The following is a 7,773-nucleotide window of genomic DNA, read 5'->3' as shown; positions in this document are numbered from 1 at the left end:
GCCGACCCCTAAGGATAAACATGAAATTAGAAGCTTTCTTGGACTATGCACGTATTACAGGTGATTTATCTCAGGTTTCCCAACATTGCAAAACCACTAACTAGACTAATGGAAGAGAACCAAACCTTCCAGTGGACTCCAGCAGTGGAGGCCGCTTTTCAAACACCAAAGGGAGCCCTATGTGCTGCCCCTATTCTTGCCTACCCACAGCCAGGAGAGAAGTTCTCGTGGACACAGATGCAAATAATGTCGAAATTGGCGGAGTTCTCTCTCAAATACAGGACGGACAAGAGCGTATCATAGCTTACTTTAGCAAGAGCTAAACAAAGCAGAGAGAAACTACTGCGTGACCCGACGAGAACTACTTGCCATAGCGAGGACGCTGGAACATTTCCACAAGTACCTATGCGGAGAACAGTTCATCTTCGAACGGACCACTCTGCGCTTACCTGGCTCATGAGTTTCAGAAACTTAGAAGGACAAACTGCGCGCTGGATACAGCGCCTACAAGAGTACAACTTTACTTCTGAGCATCGTCAAGGCCGGAAACATAACAACGCCGACGCCCTTTATAGACGAACCTGCCAAGAGCAATGTGCGCACTGCTACAAATTTGAGACACGGGCAGATGTAAAGCAAATACGCGCTATTGGAACCCTACCGGAAGCCAGTTGGGACCCGGTTACCGTAAGATAGGAATAGCTAAACGACCCAGACATAGGGCCTATTCTACAGGAAATAGAAAACTGAAAACGACCGGAATAGTAAGATATCGCGGATCGGAGTCCCACGTATAAAAGCTACTGGGCCCAATAGAGATCGCTCGCAGTGAGAAACGGCATACTAAGGCTCAACTGGGAATCCGCCGACGGAAGACGTCAAGTAGGCCAGATAATGATTCCTATGAGTAACGTGAAGGACGTTCTGAGCGAAATACATGGTGGACCGTTAGAAGGTCCCTTGGGTGTTAACAAAACCCTGAATAAGTTTCGGCAGAGATTCTACTGGCTCCAAGCAAGAGCCGATATTGAGAAATGGTGTCGACAGTGCGCCAAATGTGCAGCCAGCCGGGGACCGCGGAGCAGGAATCGTGGGCAAATGCACCAGTACAATGTCGGGTCTCCCTTCGAGAGAATAGCCATTGATATCGCAGTGCCCTTCCCACGAAGCGACAAAGAAAACCGATACATACTTATTACTATGCACTACTTTATCAAGTAGCCGGAATTGTAGACCATTCCAAATCAGGAAGCGTCGAAAATAGCGGAACTACTGGTTGCCAACTTCTTCTGCCGTTTCGGTATACCTCGGGAGTTGCCCAGTGACCAAGGCCGTAATTTCGAGTCTCATCTGCTGCAAGAAATTTTGCAACGCCTGGGAGTAAGCAAGACGCGCATCACTCTCCTGTACCCACAGTCGAACTGCATGGTGGAACGCTACATTAAAATCATCGAGGAGCACTTGCGGAAGGTCGTCGCATCCCACCAGAGGGACTGGGATGAGAGGCTACCCCTCTTTCTCCTAGCTTACAAGCCATCCACTCACGACACTACGGGCCTGACCCCTGCTAGCCTAGTGTTCGGACGGGAACACCGACTGCCCTGCGACCTGTTCTTGGGGTACCCGCTAACAAGGAACTAACCACAACCGATTATGCCACAGACTTGGTGGATCACCTACAAGACATCCACAATTATGCCCAAAACACCCGAAACTCGCCAGTGAACGGATGAAAACTCGGTACGATAAACTGGCCAACTCCGCAAGTTACCACGAGGGCGACAGAGTTTGGCTTTATCGCCCAGCCCGCAGGAAAGGGAAATCACCTAAACTTCAATCTTCGTGGGAAGGTCCTTACAAAGTAGTAACCCGGCTAAATGACGTGGTATACAGAATCCAGAAGAACCCTAGGTAGAGAATGTTGGTAGTACACCTGGACCTTATCTCGCCTTATCATGGGGCTGCTCGAGACGAGCAACCATAAGAAGGGAGCGGAGGACGCAACGGTCAGAAAATATTCGCTGCAAGGACTAGGCGAAGCAACATGAGACGCAGCAAGCACAGCCTTCGAAGAAAAGGAACGGGGATAGACCCTTAGGCTATTCGGGACGAACAGTCTTAAGGAGGGAACAGTGTGACGCATTGCGCTATGGAGGACAACCCCTCCACCACCAGCGGTGACATGACGGCATCGGAGCGCTGTTGCTACTACGGTAACATGCCAGTCAACAATCCGCCCCCCTCCCCGCGGTGACGTGGCAGAGGAGCGAGTGTGTCAGTCAACCATTGCCGCGGTGACGTGGCGGGGGATACCTCGGTTACTGCACAGCAGGAAACAACTGTAGACAGGGTTGCCCAGCAACACCTGTAAACAGGCGACATGGCAACCGGGAAGCGAGGCGCTTTCCATTGTCTGGGTGAGGGTTTATAAGAGAACTGCACTGCCTAAGGAGTCAGTGAGAACCCGTGTGGAGGCGGGGTCGAATACCTCCACCGTGACCCTGCGAGTCGTAGAAGGCGACGAAAAGAGAAGTCTCAAATCTGAGACAGTAAAATTTGCTCACGAGTCCCTTGGGACTCGGACCCGAAAAAGGCTGCGCTGGCAAGGGTTAGCAGCATATACAAAAGACAGACCCGTCCTCTCGTTAGAGAGGGCGCCCCACAAACAAAAGATCGAAACTGTCAAAGAGTAATAAATATCTGGTCATGAGCTCATGATGGGGCTCGACACCAAGACTTACTGACTGACTGACTGACCATCAGTCGCAATGTGAATAAGTGAAAATCCTCGAAGATAGTGTGAACAAATTATTGTGCAGGGTTTATAAATTGTGAAAACCCGCAACTGTGTTATCAGTAATTGTAGTGACGGCTTGTAGGTTGTTAAATAAACCAATTAATAATCCGAACGGCGTCTTCAGTGGCAAAACACATTACAATACGTATACACTGAGTCACATTGGACGGTGTTGCCAAGTCATTTCGTAACAATTGACTAGTGTGACGGACCAGATTGAATAAAATTAAACTGAGGTTCTTTTGTTGACTTCGTTACCTTGGAAATGTTCTCAGCGATGTGTAACAATTTATGATTATGATACCTTCGGTACTAAGCAGCCGACGTTCGATTGCTGACTTTGTTACCATGGAAATGTGCTGAGAGAAGAACGTAAATTAATCCAGACATATTGCGAGTAAAATATGTTAATAAATGTGAGCTTCTCCAAAATGCTACCTGTTTTGGCCCATCGCTTACGGTTTAGGAATTATGGCCTTTATTTGCAACAAATGCTGCTAATTCAACTCCACTAGTCAGTGGGTGAACAATAATAGAAGCAAGCTGCAAGCAAATGACGTGACGCACTAATAAGATGTCCGCCGCTAAAAGTCGTGCTGCATGTGTAAGAGAGTAAAGGAAAAGGAAGCGGTTAGAAGAAGATAATTGTATTAATGTACTCAAAGGAAGAAAGTTAAATACCGAACAACAGTGTGAATATAGAGAAACGTATAAAATCTTTTCTGCTGAACTGTAATACTTTATAGATTACTGTAACTCTAGTATATAGAGTAAAATCTTCAGTGTCTGCTTGTTGTTCGTTGCTCGGTAATGAATCTTCTCTTCGGAATATACACCACTGATCTGCCTTCTGAATTCTATTATGAATGAATGTATTGAATTCACGAATGAACACTTTTTTACAAGTTCGGAAGGACCGAATAGAAGCTACCGGTCTCCTGTATCCGTTATAACCGCCCACAAGCCTAAATAGTATTTCATCAAGTTATTCTCAATAATTTTATAATAATTACGCAGAGTGTGTACGCAGAGTGGGACATAGCCCACCTCTTGCACACACGAAGCTGCCTGTTTCATAGATGGACCACACACACAAAAACTCCAGATGGCCCACTGGTGATTTAGTTAAGCATTTCTTGGAATTTTGGTTCCAGAGTCGCTCGGCGACTCACTTTGGAAATTTGACTCTTGACAGTTTCTGCTAGTCTTAAGTCACACGAAGGCGTGCTAGGAGGGGACGCCTATATCATTACCTTTCAAAAGTTACGTTAGGTCATTAAAGAAAAAATTTGCCTCTAGAGTAAAAATGATTGGAAGTAGCGGATTCAAAGTCAACTCCCTTATTTCAAATCTGACCAATCCTCAAAAGTCGAGGGTGGGACTTGGGAACTTCGCGAAAACTGGAAAGGCTCACATCTCTTCAGAAAAACAGTCTTCAAAAAGTCATCAGACAGTCTTCAAATACTCTTCAAACACCCTTAAAAAAAAGTGGTGGTCCAGCTAGGAACAGTTGTTAGTGTTTGGTAGTTCACCTTTGAAAGAAGTGCCAACACCTGGTGAATTGTGTATGTGAACTGTGTTTTGTTTTACACTTTCTTCACAAAGAATAAATTATACTCACATGCAAAGTGCAAGTGTATCATTAGACGCTTCTACCTCCCTGTCTGAGCGAGGCCCGTATAAAAGATCCTGAGATAGTCTCATCTCTACCTTCTGAGGTAAAGAAAATTCACCTGTGTTCCTTTGGCAAAGAAGTATCAGCAACAGCCGCTGCAGGTGGAAGCCAGGTGAAGGAACAGGAAGGTAAAGGGGGACGGCGACAAGAAGGTGACACCCAACGTAAAGGGCACTATACAGAGAGAGCGGTTACACCGTTGTAGCGGACATGCCGTACGATCTGAAGGTTCCCCATATCGAAGAAAACTTTTGTTGGATCTTTGTTGGCATGAGAATGACACTTAGCAGGCCGTTGCCTAAGAAACTGACATCTGCATATTCGTTACTATTTTTGGCTTTCAGTCTGTGTTTACCGGAACTTTGCCTGCGGTACAATGGTTGGAGCAATTGATACTGACCCTCCTGTACGAGCGCTATAACATTATCCGTTATTTTTAAATGTGGATAACGTGCCCGAAGATACTTATAAATTAGATCTTATTAGCTCTTAGATCTTATTAGATGAAATCAACCAACGTTTTCAAAGTTAAATTTGAGAACCAAGGTTCCCCAATAGCTGTTTAAACTGAACCCATGCTGTAATAGTCCTTTCGTAATATTATTTATGGCAAAATGATGGGTTTGTCTCTTATGTACATGGTTGGCCTTTCGTCAAGTATACATTTCGCTCATATAGCATGCTATTGAAATTCTCTTCCTTTTCCACTACACACAAGACTTATGCCAGCGCAGTCTGCGAAGAGTAGATCATCTTACATATCTAAGGCTGCAACGATAGCTTGGTCACTTGAAAGGTCGTAAGCTTGATCACCGCCAACTTTAAGTCTCTTATATTTTATATACGTGTATATGCTTTCACCTTGTCCTATACCTCAGACATGTTCATTCTAATGATTTTGTATGGCTTCTGCTTCTTGCCTGCACAATTTCGTTTATACAGAGTTTCCCAGGAGGAATGTACCAAACTTCGGGAGGATGTTCCTTGTGTTAAAGTATGCCGATATAACCCAAAACACCTATGTCCAAAGTTGAACGGTTACGGAGATAATGGCCCGAGAAAAGTGTGGTCTTCTGGCAGGTCCACGCACTGTACCTGTCAGCTAAGACGTGTTATCTATGTTTGTCCTTGAGTGTGGTGATTCACACTAGCCGTAAGCTCATGTGCTACGTACAGAGTACGTTGCGGCCGCGTCTTGAATGGTTGGTAATTAGTTGTGCGGAGTTGCTGAAATGCCTCTTGTGTTTTCACACGTGGAATATTGTGATATGAATTTTGTGTGTGGATTTTGCGGTGACAATGCACGTGCTGCTGTTGAAGAATACAAAAGGCGTTTCCCCGATCGAAGGATTCCATCTCGAAGTGTATTTACGCGAATTCACCAGACATTGCGTGATACTGGTTCTCTTCCGAGTGTTTCTGTGCACTCTGAAAGGGAGGATGTACGAATGATAAATACACGAGAGAACATTCTTGAGACGGTTCAGAGAAGTCCGCGTCTGTCCACTCGTAGAATAGCCTGTCGCATCGGCGTATCACGTATGCAGGTGTGGCGAACTTTACATGATGAAGAGTTGTATCCTTACCATGATCAAAGGATACAAGATCTGGAACCAGGCGACCATCCACAGCGTATGGATTTGTGCCATTGGATAAAAGCTCATCCCGAACTGTTAAGCGCCATTTTATTCAGTGATGAGGCGTCTTTTACCCTGGACGGAGTAAATAATTTACGAAATATGCATACGTGGAACCATAATAATCCATATGAGTTTGGTTCATTCCTCCTGGGACATCCTGTATACATGTTTGTGTGTGTGTGTGTGTGTGGAAGGTTGAAAGCTGAGTGCAAATCGTAGATGGTGTGCACCTTGGTAATTGAACAATGGTATGCAAAATCTTATTCTGTAGGCGCTGCAATTTTAAGAGGATGATGTCTTTCGTTAATTCCCAGGCGGGAAAAGCCCATGTCAATACTGATCTGATCATTGCCTCGTTGATCCAACAGTCCTGTTTGTTACTTCTCGGCACGGACCACATAGAAACAATCTCCTTCTATTGTTACGTTCATGTCTGTTACCGCGGGAAAGCTTTTACCTAGCTGTTGCCTAGAAAGGACGTCGGAGCGGACCACATAGAGAACACCCCATTTCCAACATTAAATCTATTGTTGGATGCGTATTCGTTGCTGCGGGAAATTGTTTACCGCGTGGTTAACCAGAAACGGTCGTAGCTACAGAGTCCCCGCGTAGGAACGGGTCCATACCCGACAATATTTTCGCTCTTGGTATGTTGGTGTAACCGCATTCATTGCAACATGAATTCGCCCTTTCGGTTAGCAAATATGCCATACTATTCTTGCAGCAGTGGTTAGTTGAACTTTCACGAAAAGTGCGAATTTTGGAATTTGAGCCATATCAAATATCTGTGAGTACAACAGCACTGTGAAGTATTAAGATTTGCCTAACAATTCGCTGGTTTTTAAATTGTTTCTTGGTTTTCTTGCAGTTTTTCTTTAGTATCGTACATGAAACAAAAGAAAAGGTTAAGGTAGAAATTTGTGTGGTCCCATCACCTCCCTTCCAACTAGCAAGCTGCACTTTCAATATTTTAGCACAGAGATAGAGCTCTTTATGATCAAGACAGCCTACATGCGGAGTTAGTGTTCCTGGGGGATGTATTGACGAAGAATGGATACAACAACCGGCAGATCCACAAAGTTCTCAACCGTCGGCCCAACATCAGCCGGCCTAAAGATAAACCGTGCTCAGTCGCCTTCCTGCCCTATGTTGGGACTATATTCAACCATATCAGCAGAGTGCTGTCCCGGCACAAAACCAAATCAGTGGGTCTGCCTCCAAACAAATTATCCAGTTTCCTCCGGCCGGCCAAAGATAGCCTGGGACTAAGGACACCGGGTGTATACAGTATCCAAAGAGAGTGCGGCAAGATCTGTATTGAGCAGACGGGCTGCTCCGTGTACATGAGGTTGAAAGAGCATCAGCGGCACATCCGTCTCGAGCATCCGGACAAGTCAGCTGTAGCTGAACACAGCATCGAATTGGAACACCGCATTCAGCTTCAGAGTACCACCATCCTCTCCACCAAGACCCGATATATGGATCGCAGCATTAGGGAAGATATTTATATTGAACTCCATACCGACAATATGAACAGAGAGGGTTTTTTTTTCAGCAAGTCATGGAAGCGTCTCATCTGTTCCTTAAGAAACCACCCCGGGACATGATGCCAGATCCACAAGGACACACAGTCCATGACCGACTCACGTAGCAACCCCCCC

The sequence above is a fragment of the Cryptotermes secundus genome, unplaced genomic scaffold, assembly GCF_002891405.2.
Source record: "Cryptotermes secundus unplaced genomic scaffold, Csec_1.0 scaffold2458, whole genome shotgun sequence".
NCBI classification, from domain to species: domain Eukaryota; kingdom Metazoa; phylum Arthropoda; class Insecta; order Blattodea; family Kalotermitidae; genus Cryptotermes; species Cryptotermes secundus.
The sequence above is the reverse complement of the archived record's forward strand: the minus strand, read 5'-3'. Positions refer to the sequence as shown.